This window comes from Sus scrofa, chromosome 1 (genome assembly GCF_054392235.1).
Source record: "Sus scrofa isolate SSC_HxYL_T2T_F1_AM1 chromosome 1, Sscrofa_HxYL_maternal_Yorkshire_Landrace_v2.0, whole genome shotgun sequence".
Classification (NCBI taxonomy): domain Eukaryota; kingdom Metazoa; phylum Chordata; class Mammalia; order Artiodactyla; family Suidae; genus Sus; species Sus scrofa.
The window spans coordinates 271,998,173-272,022,877 of NC_139383.1; the positions used below are offsets into that span (position 1 = coordinate 271,998,173).

At 39.0% G+C, this 24,705-nt stretch overlaps 2 protein-coding genes across 27 annotated transcripts in view; one reads left to right on the forward strand and one right to left on the reverse strand.

Moving 5' to 3' along the window:
- Nucleotides 1–20,217, reverse strand: part of C5 (complement C5) — a 137,560-nt gene extending 117,343 nt beyond the window's left edge. For 6 of the 21 annotated variants that reach the window (XM_085011285.1, XM_085011204.1, XM_085011216.1 and 3 more), the window contains exon 1: nucleotides 20,045–20,217. The gene's annotated coding sequence lies outside the window, so the exon portion shown is untranslated. The other 15 variants (XM_085011308.1, XM_085011331.1, XM_085011239.1 and 12 more) reach the window with 6 other exon arrangements.
- A 138-nt stretch (nucleotides 20,218–20,355) lies between these two features.
- CNTRL (centriolin) overlaps nucleotides 20,356–24,705 on the forward strand; it is a 93,908-nt gene continuing 89,558 nt past the window's right edge. For all 6 annotated transcript variants that reach the window (XM_084994445.1, XM_084994455.1, XM_021068190.2 and 3 more), the window contains exon 1: nucleotides 20,356–20,464. The gene's annotated coding sequence lies outside the window, so the exon portion shown is untranslated. The remainder of the gene's footprint in view (nucleotides 20,465–24,705) is intronic.

Genomic DNA, 24,705 nt, shown 5'->3' on the forward strand with positions numbered 1-24,705 from the left:
TTTTTTTTGAAAAGAGCCTTGGCATCATTCCAAGAAAGGTCTTTCTGTTTCTGAATTATCCTCAAATTTGCTGATTTTTTTGTTTTTGTAATTTACAATTAACTTTTGTGTATGGTGTGAAGTTGAGAATTAACATCATTTTCCTCCCACAAAATAAGCTATTTATCCTAATACCATTAATCAGCCCATCCCACTTTTCTCCTAGAAATTACAATTCCCTCTTTATTATCCCTGACTGATCTGAATTGTAAATAGATTTGTCTGTTTGGGAGTTCCCACTGTGGCACAGCGGAAATGAATCCGACTAGTACTCACAAGGATACGGGTTGATCCTTGGCCTCGCTCAGTGGGTTAAGGATCTTAAGTTGCTGTGGCTGTGGCATAGGCCAGCAGATGTAGCTCCGATTTGATCCCTAACGTAGGAACTTCCAAATGCCATGGATACAGCCCTAAAAAGCAGGAAAAAAAAAAAAAAGATTTGTCGTTTGAATGAAGAGAAATCCATTGTCACAGCGTAGTGAGATTTTCGTTGCTTTTGAAAAATGAGCAGATACAACTTCTAAATATACATGTGAAACTGCATTTGGTCTTCCAGATAAATCTTTTGGTTATATCTGTTAAAAAATTAATGGATGAATATTATATAAATAAGATATTAAAATAATATGACTTACTACATTAATTATGATGAGTATATTAATTATATAGTATTAACTAATTATATCTTAATACAAAGTATTACATATATTAATTATATAGTATTAGCTAGTTATATCTTAATTCAAAGTATTAAGATAATGAACGCATAAATCTTTCAGGTATCTATGAAAACGAATTGAATAACTATGCAACAAACATAAAAATTTATAAAATAAAATAGTAAATATATTTTTCCAGGACATTTCTGTATTTCAGTTTCTTATCAAACTTAGTTTGAAAAATTACTTTTAAAAAGTTGATCCAGGAGTTCCCATAATGGCTCAGCAATAATGAACTCAATTAGTATCCATGAAGACACTGATTTGATCCCTGCCCCTGCTCAGTGGGTTAAGGATATGGTGGTTTGGTGTAGGTCGAAGATGCAGCTCAGATCCCACATTGCTGTGGCTGTGGTGTAGGCCAGAAGCTACAGCTCCAATTCGACCACTAGCCATATACTGCAGGTGCGGCCATAAAAAGACAAAAAAAAAAAAAAGTTGATCCAGAATAAATGTCTATAAAAGTGGCAGTTACTGAAAAAAATCAATTTAATACATAAATGAATCAAAAGTCATTAAGAAAGATAAAAAGCTCAAAAATAATCAGCAATGGAGAGGTAGAAGAATGGGGGGATTCAGATGTTGAGTGGAGAATGGACTAAATGATTTACCATAAATGAACAAAATATCTCTTATGTGTAATTATATCTGGACTTACACCAAAAGTTGAAACCTTTCATTTGCTGTTTCTCATGTCTATTGGTCATTATATAATTAGCATATAACACTCTTCAAATATATTGCACATAGTCAGTATATTTTATGGTAATAGAGTTGTGGACCTATCTCTAATTTTCCTTGAACAACATTCACAAATTGTTTAAGTCCAAATAGAAAGTACTAAAAACCTGTAATGTATATTTTAGGGAAAAATTAATTTTTCTAGAAAACCATGGGACTAGAATGTTGCATAGAGGTTATGAAAATAAATGTTCAGAATATTCTCCATTTACTTCTCTGAATTTTTATTTTTTACAAAAAAAAAATTTTTTTATGGCCACACCTGCAGCTTATGAAAGTTCCCGAGCTAGGGGTCGAATAGGAACTACAGCTGCTGGCCTACCCCACAGCCACAGCAACGCCAGATCCTAGCTGCACCTGCTATTTACACTGCAGCTTGAGCAAACCCAGATCCTTAACACACTGAGTGAAGCCAGAGATCAAACCCACATCCTCACAGGTGCTATGTCAGTCTTAACCCGCTGAGCCACAACGGGAATGCCTTCTCTGAATTTTTTAAATCAACAGAATTAAACCTATTTTTATGTCTCTATATATTAATATTTATTTTCCTCCTAATAAATAAAATTTAAGTATCTAAATTATCTCTTTCTAGTATTTATCATATAATTTTGAAGCAGGTACATGTGTGGTTAATTTAGTTTTCAGCTCATGTGACCAAATCTTTTCACCTTAACAACCTTTTTTTTTTTTTTGTTGTTGTTGTTGTTATTGTTGCTCCTTCTTGGGCCACTCCCGCGGCATATGGAGGTTCCCAGGCTAGGGGTTGAATCGGAGCTGCAGCCACCGGCCTACGCCAGAGCCACAGCAACGTGGGATCCGAGCCGCGTCTGCAACCTACACCACAGCTCACGGCAACGCCAGATCGTTAACCCACTGAGTAAGGGCAGGGATCGAACCCTCAACCTCATGGTTCCTAGTCAGATTCGTTAACCACTGCGCCACGACGGGAACTCCACCTTAACAACCTTTATCTGCTTTATTCAGATTTTCATTTTCTTACATTGCTCCCAAATCTGGAAGCAGATTCTCTGTTTAACATTTTCCACTTACATGTATAAACATATGGCACTTATTTCTCACCAACTGGTGAAATCACTTAATAGTGTGATGTATCACATTTTATCCATATATGCAAAAAGGATCAATATACCACCTACATGTATGTTTTACAAAGAACACTCGGCATGTAAAAGAAAATATGAGAAAAATACACACAGTTAACTTTGCAGAGCTTTGCAATTCATTTTCTGGAAATAAATTAACTTGGTCAGCAGAATATGTAGGACTTTTGTTAAGATAACTTAATAGCAATGGTCACTGGAAATGATTCTGTGTATCCATAAACTTAAATTACTATATTTTCAGAGGCTCCCACATAGAATACTTTGGGTGCTAAGACCACACATCTGCTGGAACAGTGAGATTAATAGAGTTAATCTTTAACACAACATATTTTTAATGTTTTTCACTTTGTTCAAATTAGCAATGTTTCTTACATTTAGCAATACTTTTTTTAATTTCTCAAGATTATATTATCCATGATAAAGCCAGGATAGCATGCTGAAATCATCCTAAGGATGAAATTTCAAAGAGACAGATGGAAGTGATTTTGATCAGTTGCAGCCAGGGCAATGTTTGAATAGACTTCTCTATAAGAAGTACAAATAGGGCTCACGCTTCTGTCTTTTGAATTTTTAATCAAAATACCAATCAGTAAATTACTCTTCCCCAGGGCAGTGGTAACAGCCTGGGAAAATATAGAGTCTTAGAATACAAGTTATGCTAGCTCATGAAGTACTCATATTAAAAAATAGGATAAAGGCATTAGATGATAAAGAGGAAATTCACTTAGTTTTCAGAACTAAAAAATTTATTTCATGTAGAATTAAGTTCTGCTTTCTATAAAAATATAACCAAAATACATTGCAAATGAAAATGATATGCTTCACTTACATTTACTCCTGTCCCCAACTTCTTCCCAAGCAGAAAAAAAATACATATTATGCTTAAAATGTCCATGGCTTGGTTAGGATTAAAATGTTGATACAACCTTCCTTGAAACTGCCCTTCTTTTTTGTGTACTTGGCTTGAGGAATTTGGTTAAATAAGTCTTCAGATTAATTATTAATGTCAGATAATGGGAGCACTGAGAAAGAAACCTAAGAACTTAAATGATAACCTTTTAATGTCCACAGGTAATTTTGGAATTCAAAACAGAGAAAGTTGATTTTGATGACTAAAGCAGAAGAGAAACCCAAATGGGAGTCTCTAGGAAAATGTTTCAAAGCTGGACACAGATACAAATTATATGGTGACTGCTCTGGTCTTGACCATTTTCTATTTGATATGCTGACCAGATCTCCTAACTGGGCCTGGTATACCCATCCTCCAGATGCTATGAGTATTGGCTGCTAAAGTTTCCTAATTGCTCATTACTTCAGGTAATTCACCTCAGCCACAGGTGACAGATTGTCTAGAAATACCTGGGAAGTTACATCCTTTCCCTGGGATTGGTCCATAGTCAATAACTATCTGATTCGAGAAGTACAACAGCCTAGCTCCCTTGCTTCCAAGGTGAGGCAACCTTCTGGTACCATTCTACAGAACCCTTCATGGGATCAGGCTGAGGGTAGACCCTGGCTGAAACCACATCTTTGCATAGCTTCTCTCCTGCCCTGTCCTGCTTCCCTCACTGCTTACAGGTTCTCTTGAGAAAAGTCTCACAATAAACCACTTGCTTGAGAGTGTCTTGTCTCAGGCTCTGCTTCTAGGAAATCATTCTAAATTTAAGGAGCATGAGAGGGCACTATCATCCTGGACTCCACGTGGAATCTCAGGTGTGGAGATGGTTCTGAGACTTCCCTGAAGTGAGTTTGATTTGAATTGGGCCCATGAGATCTGTACTAGTGCACTTTAGAGCAGATCTGAAATCCCAAGGCAGACTCCCAGATGTTGAGGTATTCCCAGGAACTCTGTGACTAGAATGACCCATAAATGACCAGGACTTGGGCAAGGAAACTGTGAAGCTATACCAATCTTAGTTTCCTCAAGTCAGCATTCAATTGCATGCACAGATTCATCCTGAACTATAAATCTCTTAGTCAGGATGGCTGGTGGTTAGGACGATGGGTTTTGTAATTACCTCTCCACTTGTCTGCTTTTTTCTTCTAGATAATAGTTCCATGATGGGTACTGGGTCTAACAAATACAATGGGATACACTTATAATTTATCATAGCCCCTAAAAAACACATAGACACTTGTTGTTAAATGAATGAATAAATGATTGTGTCATCAGGTGGGCTAAGGAAGATGTGGAAAGGTAGGTTGAAGACAATTATGTATGGCCTTGAATGCCATGCTAAGGAGTTTAGGTTTCATTTTGTATGCAATGGGGGGAAATGAGGGACATTTTCACCTTGCTGCTCTGACCCTAGAGGATGTTGCCATCTCTTTATGACATGCTAGTGTTCTCCGTTCCATGAAAAGAACAAACAGGTAGTACATGCTATGCAAAGAATTAGGAAAACTGTTCTCTAAGGTAAAATGCAAGTAGAAATTGCTGAAATTCTGTGATGACAAACATTCATTCATAACAGACACTTTAAAAAATGATCTACCATAAAAACATTAAATTTTGACAGTATTTAAGCAGGAGTCTCATAATTGCAAAGCTAGACATCATCATTTTGTTTAGACTAAAGGAATTATATAAGTAGTAAATAAACATTCTCATGGACATGATGCTGCTGACATACATGTTTTTGCAAGACTTTCTTCTGGACTGGGGTCAGAAGGCTAATATTTAAATCACTGAGTTCTGAACTACATCAAGCAGGAGGAATAATAGGTAAATCACTAAGCAAAAATTTACTGGGAAGGATGATTTAATGTAAAAGGACCTTTAGATTGCAGCTGATGCAACTGATAAGTCTGGCATCAATTCAGTCCAGAATATTTTCAGACCAAGAGTGTCAGAAACACTTATCTCTGATGAGAGTGATTGTAGCTGTGTTTTAATTTTTGGCCAGGGGTCTCAGTAATGAAGTCATCTGAAGGAAAAAAAAAAAAACTTTATCTCAAAGGCATATTTAACATATGTCAACTCTTCTCACAGAGGCTTCAAAATTTTGGCCACATAGGACAATTTGTGTTTCTTGTTTTGTACTCAGTCCCATGCATGGACTTAAATTATCACTAAGGAGGAACAAACAGTAACAAAGATTTGCAGCCAAAAGAGCTTCTGGCCAAATTTTACACTATTATCAATATGATATAACTTATATAGACCACAAACATTTGACATTCCCTAATACTGAAACTTTCAGAGGTTCTTCCCCTACGTTGTGACAAATGGGAACAAAAAATTGTACAACTGAGGTTATTTCACGTTTCTTCAACCATGGCACTACTGATGTTTGGGGCTGAAAGATTGTTTTTTGTGGCTGCTCTGTGCAACGTAGGCTGTTTAGCACCATGCCTGCCCTCCACCCACTTGATGTCAGTAGAAACTTCCCAGTTATAAAAATAAGATGTCCTTGACATTGCCAAGTCCCCTAGTGGGTGGGTGGTGGGGGTGGGGAGGCAGGGCAGAATGGTCCTTGGTTGAGAATCAGTGGATTGCTGTATGGTTTAGCTTTTTATTTCTTTATTTATTTTTGCTTTTTAGGGCCATACCCACGGCATATGGAGGTTCCTAGGCTAGGAGTCTAATTGGTGCTATAGCTGCTGGCCAATGCCACAGCCACAGCAATGCCAGATCCGAGCCACGTCTGCCACCTACACCACAGCTCACGGCAATGCTGCACCCTGAGTGAGGCCAGGGATTGAACATGCAGGAAAGTACTTACTTGTGTTCCTATCAAAGAAATAGAATTCAGCAGGTTTTTTCACTTGAGATGTTTGACTATTTTAAGTTACCATCACAAACTGTAATTCCCTCAGTTTCCCTCATAGGGAGGAAAATCATTACTTCAAGTATAACCTCTTGGTTCCTAGTCGGATTCGTTTGCACTGCGCCATGACAGGAACTCCTGGTTTAGCATTTTAGCCTCACTCAGCGAGCTCAGGATCCGGCGTTGCTACAATTTATGTCCAAGGTTGCTGCTATGGCTCGGATCTGGTGCTGCTGTGGCAATAGCATAAGCTGGTGGCTGTGGCTCCAATTCCACCCCTAGCCTGGGTGGAATTCCATATGCCATGGGTGTAGCCCTAAAAAGAAAAAAAAAAAAAAAGTAGAGCCGAAGGACCAAGAGCTGGTAAGTAGAAGAAATAAGGATAAGATCTTGATCGAGGACCAGACGACGAGGTCCAGCAAATAACAAGAAATAGGAGCTCCAGAAAGAGGAAATAGAGAAGAATGAGGGAGTTTTCATCAATTAAATAATAAGAAAAATTTCAGAATGGAAGAACATGAGTTATCAGATTGGAAGCACTTTCCAAGTGCCAAGCAGAAAGATGAAAATAACTGATACCAAGGCACATCATTTGGAGCTTCTGAAACACTGAAGACAAAAAATAGATCCTACTAGTTTCTAGAGAGTGAGAAAGAGAGAAGTGACATAAAGGTGTAGGAGTTGAAAAGATTAGGAGTTAGAATAAAGAATGGCTTGAGCTTTTCAAAAGCCACATGAGAAGCAAGAAGATAATGGAGTATTATCTTCAAAGTTCAAAAGTAAAATTATTATTATTATTATTATTTTGTCTTTTTAGCTATTTCTTGGGCCGTTCCTGCAGCATATGGAGGTTCCCAGGCTAGGGGTCCAATCGGAGCTGTAGCCACCGGCCTACGCCAGAGCCACAGCAACGTGGGATCCGAGCCGCATCTGCAACCTACACCACAGCTCACGGCAACGCCGGATCGTTAACCCACTGAGCAAGGGCAGGGACCCAACCCGCAACCTCATGGTTCCTAGTCGGATTCGTTAACCACTGCACCACGATGGGAACTCCAAAAGTAAAATTATTTCTGATGTTGAATTTTACATTCAACCAAAGTAGCCATCAACTGTAAGAGAATAAAGACATTTTCAAAAACGCAAGATTCAAAAAAATTTTTTTCTCTTATATACTCTATTTCAATTTGCAACCAGAGAATGGGCTCTGCCAAAATAAGAGAATATTTCAAGAAAATAAAGATGTGGGATATACATAATTGGAGATAAAATGCATAAATGAGGCAAAAGGATTTCTCAATAGGATAATAAAGGGAAAATCCTGGATGACAGCCATGTACAAGATTTACAGAAAAATCCAAACACTTGGAGCAGTTGATACTCAATGGACAGATATATTAAAGATCTGGATCGTGCTGCTTTTACGTCATCTTTCTAATTTAAGGTTGTAATACCCACGTGAGCCTGACCCAGATTCTTATTTGTATTTGGCTTGTTTTAATCATGTTCTGATGAAATTCCTGCTCTCTGTTCCTGATCTGCATTACCCCCCACCAGATGCCAAACTGCAGCAATTTCTGTACTACATACTACATGACCCTGTACACTGATATCCTCAGAAGCAGCTCTTGTACACTCTCAGGAGATAAAACCAGGTTGTGATGCAGAAACTAGTCACCTATCTACTCTAAGGATCCTAATAATGGCAATCTTGACCTTTTCTTTCTTTCTTTTTTTTTTTTTTTTTTTTTTTTTTTTTTTGCTTTTTAGGCCTGCACCTGTGGCATATGGAGGTTCCCAGGCTATGGGTTGAATAAGAGATACAGCTGCAGGTCTACACCACAGCCACAGCAACACAGGATCCAAGCCGCATCTGCGACCCACACCATAGCTCACAGGAACACCAGATCCTTAACCACTGAGTGAGGCCAGGGATTGAACCCACATCCTCATGGATCTTAGTCGGGTTCATTAATTGCTGAGCCATGAAGGGAACTCTGATCTTGACCTTTTCTTATGCAGCTAGGTTTGGCTTCCTATTCAGTTATTAAAAACTAAACATTATATTAATTAAAGATAAACATATATATACATATATATATGGAAAAACTATAGAGAAAGACAAGGAAATTGTTAAAATAAAAGTAAGAATTACTAATATTAAAGACATCCTTCTTTGGGAAAGAGGGTGGGAAATGATACAGGGAAGAGCTACACTGCGGACACACGGAGGGCTTCTGTTTCTCAATCTGGGTGGTAGGTATGCAAGTACTCATTGTTAATATTTTTTAAGCTATACTTATATATTTTATAACCTCTTTTGTATACATGATAAATAAAATAATAAATGTCATGTAAGAGAATAAATATGAATTTTGAGAGTGATGAGGACTTTTTACATAAAAATAAAATTTAAATGGAAAATAAACATACTTCACAAATATTTACATGCTGTCCTTTCTTTTGTCACCTTCTTTAATAAACCTAAGCTATATAATACTTATAACAAAGCATTGGTGTAACACATATGTAGGTAATAAGCATAATAGGACAAAAAAAGGAGAAAGAGGAGTTCCTGTCGTCGCTCAGTGGTTAATGAATCTGACTAGGAACCATGAGGTTGCGGGTTCGATCCCTGGCCTTTCTCAGTGGGTTAAGGATCTGGTGTTGCCGTGAGCTATGGTGTAGGTCGCAGATGCGGCTTGGATCTGGCATTCTGTGGCTCTGGCGTAGGCCAGTGGCAACAGCTCTGATTAGACCCCTAGCCTGGGAACCTCCATATGCCAGGAGTGGCCCTAGAAAAGGCAAAAGGACACAAAAAAAAAAAAAGAGAGAGAGAAAGAAAGAGATAATAAATATATTTCTGTGACTATGTTTGATTGGAATTAGATTAGTATAAATATGAAGACTTGGATAATTTAAGGTGTATATATAATAAGCCATGGGGCAACCATTAAGAAAATAAGTTTTAAAAAAAGAGTGAATTAAAATGCTAACACTAGAAAATATTCATTTAATGTAAAAGAAAGCTATAGGAAGATTAGAGAAAGAAAAAAACATGAAGCATATAGAGAACAAAAAATAAAATGGCAGCTGTAAATTGAGTTAGATCAATGATAACATTAAATATGAGTAAATTAAATTGTACAATTAAAAGCTAGAGACCGTCAGGATGGATTTAAAAAAATCCAACTACAAGCTATCTACAGGATAAACACTTTTGGTTCAAAGGTTAAAAACAGATTGAAAGTAAAAGCATGGGAAAAGATATAACATGCAAGTAGCTACAATAAGAAAACTGGAGTAATAACATAGATCACAGAAATACACAGGATCATAAGAGACTATTATATTCAACGAGGCCAATAAAATGGAAAACCTCAAAGAAATGGACAAATTCTTAGAAAAGCACAATCTTCCAAGACTAAACCAAGATGAAATAGAAAGATGAACGGACCAATCACAAGCACCGAAATTGAAACTGTGATTAAAAAACTTTCAACAAACAAAAGTCCAGGACCAGATGGCTTCACAGGCGAATTCTATCAAACATTTAGAGAAGAGCTAATACCTATCCTTCTGAAACTATTCCAAAAAACTGCAGAGGAAGGGACCCTCCCAAACTCATTCTATGAGGCCACCATCACCCTGATACCAAAACCAGACAAAGATACCACAAAAAAAAAGAAAAAGAAAAAGAAAGAAAACTACAAGCCAATTTCACTGATGAACATAGATGCAAAAACCCTCAACAAAATACTAGCAAACTGAATCCAACAACACATTAAAAGGATTGTACATTATGATCAAGTGGGATTTATCCCAGGGATGCAAAGATTCTTCAATATCCACAAATCCATCAGGGTGATACACCACATTAACAAACTGAGAATAAAAACCATATGATCCTCTCAATAGATGCAGAAAAAGCCTTTGACAAAATCCAACACCCATTTCTGATAAAAACCCTTCAGAAAGTGGGTATAGAGGGAAACTACCTCAACATAATAAAGGCCATAGATGACAAACCCACAGCTAACATCATTCTCAATGGTGAAAAGCTGAAAGAATTCCCACTGAGATCAGGAACAAGTCCACTCTTGCCACTACTATTCAACATAGTTTTGGAAGTCCTAGCCATGGCAATCAGAGAAGTAAAAGAAATAAAAGGAATCCAAATTGGAAAGGAAGAAGTAAAACTATCACTATTTACAGATGACATGATACTATACCTAGAGAATCCTAAAGACACTACCAGAAAATGGTTAGAGCTCATCAATGAATTTGGCAAAGTCACAGCATACAAAATTAATACACAGAAATCAACTGCATTTCTATATACCAACAATGAAATATCAGAAAGAAAAATTAGGGAAACAATCCCATTTATCATCACATCAAAAAGAATAAAATACTTAAGAGTAAATCTACCTAAAGAGACAAAAGACCTATACTCTGAAAACTATAAGACACTGATGAAAGAAATCAAAGATGACACAAATAGATGGAAAGACATACCATGCTCTTGGATTGCAAGAGTCAATATTATCAAAATGACCATATTACCCAAGACAATCTACAGATTCAATGCAATCCCTATCAAATCACCAAGGACACTTTTCACAGAACTCGAACAAAATATTTTAAAGTTTGTTTGGAAGCACAAAAGACCCAGAATAGCCAAAGACATTCTGAAAAAGAAAAATGAAGCTGGAGGAATCAGGCTCCCTGACTTCAGACTATACTACAAAGCAACAACACCATACACAAAATAAACTCACCATGGATTAAAGACCTAGATATAAGACCAGACACTATAAAACTCTTAGAGGAAAACATAGGCCAAACATTCTCTGACATAAACGACAGCAACATCTTCTCAGATACACCTCTTAGAGTAATGACAATAAAAACAAAAATAAACAAATGGGACCTAATTAAAAGTTTCTGCACAGCAAAGGAAACCCTAAACAAAATGAAAAGACAACCCACAGAATGGGAGAAGATATTTGCAAATGAATCAACTAACAAGGGATTAATCTCCAAAATTTATAAACACCTCCTACCCCTCAATACCAAAAAAACAAACAACCCCCTCGAAAAATGGGCAGAAAATCTAAAGAGACAATTCTCCAAAGAAGACATACAGACGGCCAAAAATACATGAAAAGATGTTCAACATCACTCATTATTAGAAAAATGCAAATCCAAACCACTATGAGGTACCACCTTACATCAGCCAGAATGGCCATCATCCAAAAATCTACAAACAATAAGTGCTGGAGAGGGTGTGGAGAAAAAAGAACCCTAGTACACTGTTGGTGGGATTGTAAATTGGTACAACCACTGTGGAAAACAGGATGGAGATTCCTCAGAAAACTAAAAATAGAACTACTATTTGATCCAGCAATCCCACTCCTGGGCATCTATCCAGAGAAAACTATGACTCAAAAAGACACATGTACTCCAATGTTCACTGCAGCACTGTTTGCAATAGCCAAGACATGGAAACAACCTAGATGTCCATCGACAGCGGAGTGGATCAAGAAGATGTGGTACTTATACACAATGGAATATTACTCAACCATTAAAAGGAATGAAACACCAGCATTTTTAGCAACATGGATGGACCTAGAAATTATCATGCTAAGTGAAGTCAGTCAGACAATGAGACACCATCATTAAATTCTATCACTTACATGTGGAATCTGAAAAAGGACACAATGAACTTCTTTGCAGAACAGATACTGACTCACAGACTTTGAAAAACTTATGGTTTCCAAAGGAGACAGGTTGGGGGTGGGGGGATGTGCTGGGGTTTTGGGATGGAAATGCTATAAAATTGGGTTTTTAGGATCACTGTACAACTATAAATGTAATAAATTCATTTAGTAATATAAAAAAAGAAAACAAAACAAAAACCAAACAAACAAAAAGAAAACTGGAGTGAAAGTTCCCTAATGGCTTAGTGGTTGAGAAGCTGGTGTTGTCACTGCTGTAATGCAGGTTCCATTCCTGGCCCAGGAACCTCTATGTGCTTCAGGTGTGGCCAAAAAAAAAAAAAAAAATCAATCAATCAATCAACCAATCAATATATAAATAAATAAAATTTAAAAATAAAAAATTTAAAAAATAAAATTGGAGCGGCTATACTATGTCAAACAAAATAGACTTTGAAATAAAAAAATGTGGAGTTCCCGTCGTGGCGCAGGGGTTAACGAATCCGACTAGGAACCATGAGGTTGCGGGTTCGGTCCCTGCCCTTGCTCAGTGGGTTAGGGATCCGGCGTTGCCGTGAGCTGTGGTGTAGGTTGCAGACGCGGCTCGGATCCCGCGTTGCTGTGGCTCTGGCGTAGGCCGGTGGCTACAGCTCCGATTGGACCCCTAGCCTGGGAACCTCCATATGCTGCGGGAGCGGCCCAAGAAACAGCAAAAAATAAAAAAATAAAAAATAAAAAGAAATAAAAAATGTTACTAAAGAGATTTTTATAATGATAAAAGGGACAATCCATCAGGAAGATATAACAATTATAAACATACATGTACCTACCACCAGAGCACCAAAATATGTGAAGCAAAAACTGACAGTTGAAGGGAGAAACAGAAATTGAAGGGATACATAGAAAATTCACTAATAATAGTTTCAATTATGCAAAGAACAACCATGCAGATCAACAAAGAAACAGAATACTAGAACAACACCATATATCAACTAGACCTATCACCATCTGTAGAACACTCTAACCAACAAAAGAGAATACACATTTTTCTCATGTGTACATGAAACATAGATCATATGCTGGGCTATAAAACAAACCTCAATTATTTTAAAAGGATTGACATGATATATGTTCTCTGATCACAATGGAGCAAAGTTAAACATTAATGACAACACATTCCTAAATAACCAATGGGTCAAAGAAGAAATCACAAGGGAAATTAGAAAATACTTTGAAATGAATGACAATGAAGGCACAACATAACAAAACACATGGGATAAGGCTAAAGCAGTGCTTGGTGGAAAATCTATAGTTGTAAATGCCTGCATTAGAAAAGAAAAAAAGATCTCAAATCAACAACCTAATCTCAGTGAGAAGAGCAAAATAAGTGCTAAGCAAGCAAAAGGAAATAAATAATAAGGACTAGAGTGGGAATTAATGAAATAACAAATAGAAAAACAATAGAAAAATCAACCTAACCAAGAGTTGGTTCTTTTAAAAGATCAACAAAATTAATAAAGCTTTAGTCAAGGTCTTCACTAAAAGAGGGAAGACTCAAATTGCTAAAGTCAAAAATGAAAAAAGAGACATTACTCCCAATAGTCTAGAAATGGAAAAGATTATAGGGGAATACTATGAACAACTGTATGCCAACAGGTGTTATTAAAATATAGATGAAATGTGCAAGTTCCTACAAATATACAAACTACTGCAATTGACTAAAGAAGAGATAGAAAAAATAGAAAATCAGAAAAGACCTATAACAAATAAAGAAACTGAATTAGCAATGTTTAAACTACCCACAATGAAAAGCTCAGGCTCCAGTGGCTTCACTGGTAAATTTCTACCAAACATACAAAGAAGAATTAATACAAATTCTTCTCAAACTCTTCCCAAAAAATAGAATAAGAGGGAACACTTCCCAGCTCATTCTATGAGGCCAGTATTACCCTGAATTCCAAACCAAAGGCATCATTAGAAGACTACAGACTAATATCTGTGAATATAAATGCAAAAATCCTCAATGATATATACTAGCAAACCAAATCCAGTAGCATACAAAAAGGATTTTAAACCATGGTGAAGTGGGGTTTATCCTAGGAATGCAAGGTTGGTTTAACATCCGCAAATCAATTAGTGTAAAATACTATATCAACAGAATAAAAACTAAATCCCAAGAGTTTCTGTTGCAGCTCAGTGGTAATGAACTTGACTAGTATTCATAAGGATGCAAGTTTGATCCCTGGCCTTGCTCAGTGGGTTAAGGACCCAGCGTTGTCATAAGCTGTGATGTAAGTTGCAGACACAGCTCAGATCTGGCATTGCTGTGGCTGTGGCATAGGCTGGTAGCTATAGCTTGGATTCAACCCCTAGCCTGGGAACTTCCATATGCTTTGGGTGTGGCCCTAAGAAAAAACAAACAAACCAAAACACACATGATCATCACAATAAACACAGAAAAAGCATTTGACAAAATTCAACAGTCTTTCATGATTAAAAAAAACAAACACACTCAACAAACTAGAAATGGAAGGGAATAGCTTCAACCTGATAAATGGCATCTATGAAAAATTCATTGTTAACTTGATGGAGGATAATGTGAGAAAAAGAATGTATATGTGTGTGTGTGTGTGTGTGTGTGTGTGTGTGTGTGTGTGTGTGAGACTGGGTCACTTTGCTGTACAGAAGAAATTGACAGAACACTGTAAACCAACTATAATGGAAAAATGAAAATCATTTAAAAAATCCATAGTTAGCATTATACTAAAATGATAGAAGAATAAATGCTTTCCTCCTAAGATCAGGAAAAAAAACAACAACAACAACCAAGGATGCCCATTCTTGTCACTTCTGTTCAACATTATACTGGAGGTCATAACCAGGACAATTAGGTAAGAAAATAAGTAAAAGGTATTCAATATAGTAAGGGGAGAAGTAAAATATCTCTATTTGCAGATAATATGATCTTGCATATAGAAAACTCTAAGGAATCCATTAAAAATTAGAACTAAGAAATTTAGCAAGATTACAGAATACAAGATCAACACACAAAAATCGAGTATAAATCTATGCAGCAGCAATGGCAAATTGAAATTAATTGGAAAACAATTCATTTACAATAACACCAAAGAAAATAGGAAAAAAACAACAAAAAAGTAAAAAACTTTGAAAATTATAAAAACATGTTGAAAGAAATTAAAGAAAACCTAAGTAAATGGAAAGATATCCCATATTTATGAGTTGGAAGACTTAATACTGTTAAGATGGCAATGCCATACATAAGACCTGAACTGATCTACAGATTTAACACCTAATCTGACTCATATAGCCCATTCTGCTGGATGAGTTCATGGTTTTATTGTTCCAACTCTGCTCTAGCCCTATGATGAATTTCTGGTTTTCTGAAGATACTCTCTCAAGTATCTTTGGTCTTTGCACAAGCTATCTATTCCCTTTGTTTTAGATGCTCTTCCAACTTCTTCATGTGGCTAACTCCTACTGGTTGTCCAGCTTAAAAATCCTATTTTTCTGGGAATGTTTCCTTCATCTGCTTTGAAGAAGATAAATGCCTCTTCTTGTATGTGTTTTAAAAACCTTATTCTTACATATACGTATACATATACATTCTTACTGGCTCACTTTGCTGTACAGCAGAAAATGGCACAATATTGTAAATCAACTATACTTTAACTTAAAAAAATAAAGAAAAAATACCCCTATTGTTAACTGACATTCAACACGTCCTACAGAATTTTGTCATTATATTTTTATATTCTACTTGTCTGGATTCCCCTACTGAAATGTAGCCATACCTGGTGGGCCGTGCTAAGTCATATTTGCCTTATTTACTGAACAAATGAATTGCACCAATTGAAATGAAGAGCTCATATGCTGATTTCTGCCCAATGATGATTCTTTAGCTTCTACCACCAACTAGAGAAGAGAATCATCTGAAGAGCTTTTCAAAAATCTTGAGTCCTAGGCCAGATCCTGTGCTGATTAAATTAAGACCGCTGGATGGGGTTTGGTAGACAGGCGTCAATATTTTTTTTTTTTTTGTCTTTTTGCCATTTCTTGGGCCGCTCCTGTGGCATATGGAGGTTCCCAGGCTAGGGGTCTAATCAGAGCTGTAGCCACCGGCCTACACCAGAGCCACAGCAACATGGGATCTGAGCTGCATGTGCAACCTACACCACAGCTCATGGCAACGCTGGATTGTTAATCCACTGAGCAAGGCCAGGGATCGAACACGCAACCTCATGGTTTCTAGCCGGATTCGTTAACCACTGAGCCACGACAGGAACTCCAGGCGTCAGTATTCTTAAGCTCCTCAGATGATTAGATACACAGCCAAAGTTATGAACCACTAAACAGAAATAGATTCTCTTCTAAGAGACCACCTCCTAAGATTCAGTTTCGTCTCGTTCAGTTTACCCTCTCAAGGTAGCTGGAAACTAAGTGAAGGACAGCTAAGACCTAATTTCTAAGGGGGAATTCAAGCTCCTTGACTGAGCTACATGGAGCTGGGAAGATAACAGCACATTGTCTGCCATTCTGACTTAGGCTCAGTTTCAGTAGACTCATGCTTGAGTCTACAGGAAACCCTAATAACAGGCTGTAGCCCTCAATTTATTTAACAGTAAATACCATTTTGATCTTTGTCTGGATCAAATAAATTAAGGGTTACTAAATGGTGATTTCCTAATTAAGTAATTTTATCTATATTTATTAGCTGGAATTCTGGGAGAAAAAAAGGGACTTTCCCTTTTGAAGACATTCAAATATTAATGTACAAAAGCTTTAAAGTTAGGAAGGATGTTATTGGAATTTATAGCTTAAAATACTCTTTGGTCACATGGGAGAGCCGCTCTGGCCTTAAAGAGATTAATGATAAATAAGTTTGGATTCAGGTGGTATAGTTCAGAGATAGAGAAGTACAGGGTTTACCTGAGGAGGCCTGGTTTGGACCTGAGCACCTAAGACCTGTCCTCGCACTCTTTAGAGGAGATTGAAACTCACAAAGCAGGCCCCAAATTCCTCAAGTCTCAGTGTTGCCACAAACCTTGGTACTGCCAAAGTTAACCTAAGTAGGGTTGTTGTAAGTTACTGGACATTATAGGTCCCTCCCACTCTGGACCCAAACCCATATACGGATTTACATGGAAAAACACCAAATCTCTAACTCTAGTCCATTGTGAAAGTGTCTTACTTCTCTGTATTTTGCACAGATTGCAATCTCTTTGAGGGCAGAAACTGTATATTTCATTTACCATTGCTTTCCCACATACCTGGCACATAATAGGGTTTTAAAATACTTAGACAAAACAAAGAGGAGCTTGAGGAGAGATAAACAACAACAAAAGAGAAAACTAAGTATATTGAGGAAAGATTATCAAGGGCTTTACAAGTCAAGTCTGAGGAATTTGGTATTTTGCAGACAGTGGCACATTATCCCACATCTTTCATAGGTTATTTTCCCATATCAATATTCAAAAGTTTCCAGTGCATAATTTGCATTTAGACATAGCACACAATTTTTTAACATCAAACTCTGTGAGATTTATTTTAAAATATATTTGTAATTCAGGTAATTTTGAAAGTCACAGTTGCAAATCACAGAAAGAAATGGCAATAATGGAAGCTGAGTCTGGCAACCTAGTCTGGTTCTCCTCTAAAGCAAATCTGCAAATGATTAAACTGGATTGTGAAATATGAGGCAAGTTAAAACAAACAGCATAGCTTTGCTATCATTTGGAGAGAAGAACTGAGGGACAGCTAGGTCACTCTGCCATGGCTAGAGTTTGTACTGCAAACCCAACTCAGAAGAGTAACAACTTCTTCATATTATCACATAAATACAAATCGGTATGGAATGAAAGAGTTGCTCTCACTCCTTTCCTATCCTCACTCCAGCTTTGGGTTAGAGGCTCTTTTAGCATACTAATAGAGGCAGTTAATACTCTAATTAGCTAAAGAAAAGTCTCACCTCTGACATCTCTAAGGCCTGAGGTCTATCCATGCTAGACAGGAGCAGAGGGCACTATGTCTGGATGAAAGAGGAAAACTGGCCAAGAACGGGCTGGAGAGTAACTACCCAGGGCTAAGTGGATGTGGACTGAGAGAATACCCAAAGGAAAAATAAGTGTTTTGCAACAGCCTCTTGATTTTCTGTATATTTTTGACAGCTACTTATCAGATTGATAATAGATCCCACCTGAACATCATTACAGACTTTGAGATGCATAGCAGCGAAGTGAGGCAATATATCCAATTCTCTGTTGGAAAAGTGAAAAAGAAACCAGCATCAAGATAAACAATCAAAAAATAGAACTGAAATTCAATAATGTACACATTCCAAACCAATAAATATCACCAGAACTTAGAATTTAAAAAAGATTCATCTTCCTTTTAATTTGAAATGTGAAGCTTTTCATGAATTTTGGCTTTTCTACTACTCCAAGGCCCTCCTTCCGTTTTGCATAAATGGTGGGGCAGAGGGGAGCAACATTCACATGAAAATGAATGTGAGTGGCGCCCCCTGCTGGAAGTCTCCTGAATTTCCTATACCATAATCCATCTCCGTCTCTAGAAAAAATTACAAGCGCCTTATATAGCTTATAATAAGGCCCCTTCTCCAGTTTTGGCTTCTACATTCCATATTTTTGGCTGCCATCCTGTTCTACTTAACATCCAGCCAAGCTTTTTTTCTTTCCCTCCTCCTAGGATTTGCACAAGTTTTTCCCTTTGTCAAGTGCATTCTTCCCCATTACCATACTCCTTGACTAAGTTCTTTGCCTCTTTCAGGACTTAGGATGAGGCAGCACTTCTTCTGGGAGACTTTTGCCTAATATTAAAATAGCTAAAACATACTGAGAACTTATTACAGGGCATGTGAAAATACTTAGAACAGTTCTAAGTTCTTTCACCTGAAAGAACTTTTATAATTACCAGGGTAACTATCGGAAGTAGGTAGAATTATCCCATTTCCTAGATGAGGAAACTGAGGCTCAGATAGAGAAAACTCCTAAAATAGTGTTACACAGATGGACAATGAACTGTCTGGCGAAGAATGGAAGAAACTGATTGTGAGAAAATGGTAAGAACAAGGAATTGGAGGTCACAACGAAGAGAATTAACTGTACTATCTCGAGGTCTTTCTAGCAAGCAAGCTGTTAAAAATGGAGAATTATGAGAGTTCCCCTTGCGGCCCAGCCATAAGGAACTTGACTAGTATCCATGAGGGCACGGGTTCAATCCCTGACCTCGCTCAGTGGGTTAAGGATCTGTCATTGCTGTGAGCTGCTGTATAAGTCACAGATGAGGCTCAGATCTGGAGTTGCTGCTGCTGTGGCGTAGACCAGTAGCTGAAGCTCTGATTCAACCCTCAGCCTGGGAACTTCCATATGCTGCAGGGGGGCAGCCCTAAAAAGACGAAAAAAAGACGGGGTGGGGGGAGGGAGGGAGGAAGGAAGAAAGGAAAGAAAACCCCAAAAAAGATTGGAGAATTATGGTAAAGGAGAGGTAATGCTTGCATTGGTGATTTCCGGGGATGGTGTGACCGCGGATGCTGTCACTGTCCAGGGTACCAGCTTGGAAATGGGAGGCTGGAGCGCAGGAAAGTGTCCTTGGTCTTTTGAAAGAAGTCGCTGTATTTCCCTGGCATCCGGCGCAGTATCCGCTCAATTCTCTTAAACTATCTGGTGAATATACATTGTGAAACGCAGCCCTTTCAGGCAAGCCCCAGTCGAAGTTTCTTCAACTGCTTCTTGCTTCGGCTTCCCTGGCACAACCAGAGGAACATTCTCTGCCAAAGCTTCCACCCAGGCTGCTCTCCCTCCCTTAACCGGGTGGCAGCTGGCGCCCAAGCTACTTTCGCTCAGCGGTTCATCCATGTCCGGCCAGTTTGGTCCCTGAAGAAGAAAATTCACCTTAGAAATGCGCTGTGCAAAGGAGGAGCGTGCTGAGAGGCCAGACGGGCAGCCTCGTAAGTGCGGGAGCTTGGTGACAGGACTACAATGGTGCCTCAGGCAGTCCTGAGGCCCAGCCTTCGAGGAGCGAGGCGTGAGGCGTCCGCCGCTGGGCGGAGGAGCCGCAGGAAACCTGGCCCCTCACGGGTTCCCGCGCGCCTTTGCGCGCCGGCGGTCTAGACGGCGGGAAGCCCAGCTCCACCCCCAGCTCCGAGGAGGGGCGTGGTCGTATCAGGCCCCGCCCACGCCGCGCGCACAGCCCCACAGCAACCGGCACAACACAAGAAAATGGCCGCCGCGCTGCTGGGCGCCTGAAGGGAACGACTTGCGTGTCTCCGCCCGGTCTCGTCCAGCGATCCCACTCCACCTGGCTCCTCAGTGGTGAGTGCCAGGCCTGGTCAAGGCCGTTCTCCGGCATCCGTACGGAGCCGTGGGGGCCGGCGGCAAAGGCTGGAAGGCCTGGACCAAGCGCGGGATGGATTCACGGCGGGGGCGTATGCCTGGGAGTTGGGATTGGATGGAAAGGAGGGGAGGGCCCGGAACGGGCGTGGGGAGGAGGATGATGGAGGGAGGTTTGGTTGAGAAGTGAGGTCAGCGGTGGGGGGTGCGGGGGGTGCGGGCGGCGGGGGGTGCGGGGACAGCTGGGCTGGAGGACTGGAGTGTGGGGAAGTGTGAACGCTGGGGTGCAGCGCTGAGAAAGGTGGGGTCCGGCCACCGAGAGGAGGAGGGAGGGGCTGGGGAGTGACAGAGACACAGGATGGTTTGGGTATCCTGACGGTCGTCATGGGATTGGGCAGAATATGGTACATGTATAAAAACAAAAGTTAGGATACTGGGAAGAAATGTTAAAGAGAAGAGGAAGAGCAAATACTTTGTTGTATAACGGTTATGGAACAGGTGCATTTTGAAGTCAAAACTTGACTTCGAGTCTTGATTCTGCCACCTTGTGTTACTTACCGGCTCTGTGACTGGGCATCTTAACCTTCCTGAGCAAATGTTTTCTCACTTATAAGAATAATTGCTAACAACTACAAATGTAATAAATTCATTGAGTAATAATAAAAAAATAATTGCTAATTACTTTTGAGTGTACACTGTGTGCCGAATTCAGTTCTAAGTCCTTTAGTCCTTTGCATGTATTAGAATTTAAAATAATTTGCATGAGGTTTTTGTCCCCATTTTCTAAGAAAATAGTTTGCCTTAAGTGCCTACTCTCTTGTAGCTTAAACTCTAAAAGAAACAAGCAGTAATCAAGTCGTTTCACAAATAATCATTTAATTCTAATTGTAAGATCTTATAAAGGATACTCTTCGATGCAGAGACCATGTATAATAGGGAGATAAAATACAATTGTGCATCTTGAGTGTAGAAACCCTACCATCTCAGCCCTGTATTCTTAGAGCCTCACAGTTCCTGGTGCATAAAAGTTGTTAAATAAAATTGAATGACTGAGTAAATAATAGAAAGAGAAGGGAAGCTTGGAGTTGGGGCACCTAAGTAGAATGGGGAGAGTTGTGAGAGGGGACATCAGGATGTTAACAGAATGGAGGAGGACACAGCTGTCGAAGTGTTGGAAGGGAAGGGCAGGTAGACAGGCACTTGGGTTGAGATGAAGAGGAAAGGGTAGAGGTTTGAAGAAGGAATAATTAGAAGTCAGAGAATTGGAATGGATTAGGATGTTAGAATATTTGCTGTGATGAGCAGTGTAGGAAATCAAGATGGATATAGAAGTGTGGAGGCAGGGTACTGGGAAGAGCCATAGAGAAATGGAGGAGACTAATACAGTGATAGGGAATTGGAACAGAATTTGTGGGAGAACTTGGCAATCAGAATGAGAGGAAGGATGGGAGGCAGAGGCTGATGAGCACAAGGTGGGAGAATTGCCTTTGGAAAGAAATGGGAACGAAGGATATTTGAAAGGACTAGTGAAGGAGAGTAAGAGTATTTAGATGGGGTCGAGGGTATGGGATGAAGTAGAATTGCAGGGAATGTACTGAGATCTGATTAAAGGGCTAAGGGATGCAGTAGAGAGGGATATGGAAGTGAAGAAATGGGGATGGATATTTGCATATCGGAGTGGCCAGGAAGAGAGATGGAAGGTTTGAGGATTATTGAGGTCTGCTTTATTTGGAAAAGATCAGAGAAGAAGATGGAAAGTTAGGAATGTTAGGAAAGCCTGGGTAGAGATGGAGGTGTGGTCTCTGCTGAGTTGTGATGAAAGGGGTTTTTAGATCAGGGCAAATATCTGAGTCTGAGAATGACAGAATGCCTGGTCATATGATTCTGATAATCACGTCATTCCAATGGATTTCTCTTACTCTTCACACTACCTTCTGGGCCTTCAAAATGCATCTCCGGCTTTGGACTTGTTTTGCTTGTTTTGTTTTCTCTTTATCCTGCCCCTTTACACACTCCCTCTCAGCTCTGTCTTTGCTTGTCTTTGTTTATATGGTTGCAAACTACAACCTTAGGTCAAACAACATCCCCATCTCTCCCTTAAAATTGTGGTTCAAGAGTTTTCTGCTACCACGGAATTCCCGTCATGGCTCAGCAGGTTAAGAACCCAACTAGTATCCATGAGGATGCATGTTCAACTCCTGGCCTCTCTCAGTGGGTTAAGGATCCAGTATTGCTATGAGCTGCGGTTTAGGTCACAAATGCGGCTCAGATCTGGTGGTGCTGTGGCTGTGGTGTAGGCTGGCAGCTGAAGCTCTGATTCAACCCTTAGCCTGGGAACTTGCTTGTTCCGCAGATGCGGCCCTAAAAGGGGGCGGGGGGAAGAGAGAGTTTACTACTACTATTGCCAAGTGATAGTCTCTGAAATAATGCCGACCTTTCTCATGCATGGTAAATCCCTAAGCCCGTTTCACTGACATAGCTATTCTACATACGTCCAGGCTTTACAGGAGCTATGGCAACCCAGGGAGGGCATCTGAGAATGTATTATGACTTTGGAACCATCACTTAATCTTGCATGTTACAGTTCATTAAAAGAAGGAGTGGATTTAGCTTTCTGGAATCCATTCTAATATATGTATTTTTTAACTCTGAGTAAGGCAGTTTTTCCAATCAGGAGAAGTAACAAAGGACCTCATGATACTCTAATGAGGTCCAAGGAGTCTTGGTCTTTAGGGTGTTCTGAGAGGAATTCAGGATGGTTCAATATTGTAAGAATTTAGAGATAGGACTAAGATGCAGAATATAAAATAATTTCATTGCATAAAATATAGGATGTGCATTTATTAACCAAGAATTTTTTAAAAATAGGGAGTTCCCACTGTGGTGCAGTGGGTTAAGGATCCGGCATTGTCTCTGCTGTGGCTTGGGATGCTGCTGAGGTATAGGTTCAGTCTCCAGCCTGGTACAGTGGGTTAAGGATCTGCTGTTGCTGTACCCATGCTGCAGGTTGCAGCTGCAGCTCAGATTTGATCCGTGGCCCAGGAACTTCCATAGGGCCATATGCCATGGGTGCAGCCATATATATGTGTGTGTGTGTATATATATATATATATATATATATACACATATATATATATATGAAGCATATTGCTCTAGCATGTAGCACAATCATTATAAATTTTATAATTTTATATTATGCTGTGGGTAGAGGAAGATATATAGAAGTGATAGCTGGGCCCGATTTCTCCCCTCTTTTTAATCTCTTGCCTTTATGAAAACTATATTTGTCTCAGCAATGAATAAAATTCTAGTATTACAATTATGCTGTTAAAAAGCACATGCTTCTTAGCTTTTGTCAAACTTGAGTATATTGTTTAGAAAGAGAATGCCAGTGCAGTTTAATACAGAATCAGTAGTATTACTAAGAGACTTTTTGCCTTGACAGAATGGTGACACAAAAATTGTTTACCACGTGTGTGAAATTAAGATCAAAACCTTATGGCTATGGCATAAATAGCAGTTATGTGAATTAGAGGAAAGCTTTTCTGACCTGTGTGGATAATTTGACATGAAAAAACAAAAGAGAAAGTAAATACATAGATTTGTGCAGTTTAAAATGACCTAGGCTATTGGAACAAGGCAGTTGGCCATGTGTACATAAAACTTTGAGATAATAATCACTTTTTAAAAATGTAGCAAGTTTTCTTCCCTTAAGGTGACTAGTCACCTTGAGAAGTTAGATCATAAGTTCAGTGATACTATTGTTGAATTAAATTTCCTGTTTTTCCTTCAGGAATTATTTTAATAGTATATGTTGTCCATTAATCAGGGTCATTTAATGTGATATGTTTTGTGTAATGTACCATATTAGGCCCTAGAGAGTGCATCAAACATGACCTGACCTCCAGAAAACTCAACAATATGACATGGTAGTGGAGTCATGGGCTTTGGAATCAGATCAGCCAATATTCAGGTCTTAGCAATTAATTAGGAGTCTTTGAAAAATTATTTAGCCTCTTAATTTTTTTTCTTTTTCTTTTTCTTTTTGGCTGTGCCAAATCCGACTAGGAACCATGAGGTTGCGGTTCAATCCCTGGCCTCACTCAGTGGGTCAGGGATCCAGCGTTGCCGTGAGCTGTGGTGTAGGTTGCAGATGCGGCTCGGATCTTGTGTTGCTGTGGCTCTGGCGTAGGCCGGCAGCTACAGTTCTGATTCGACCCCTA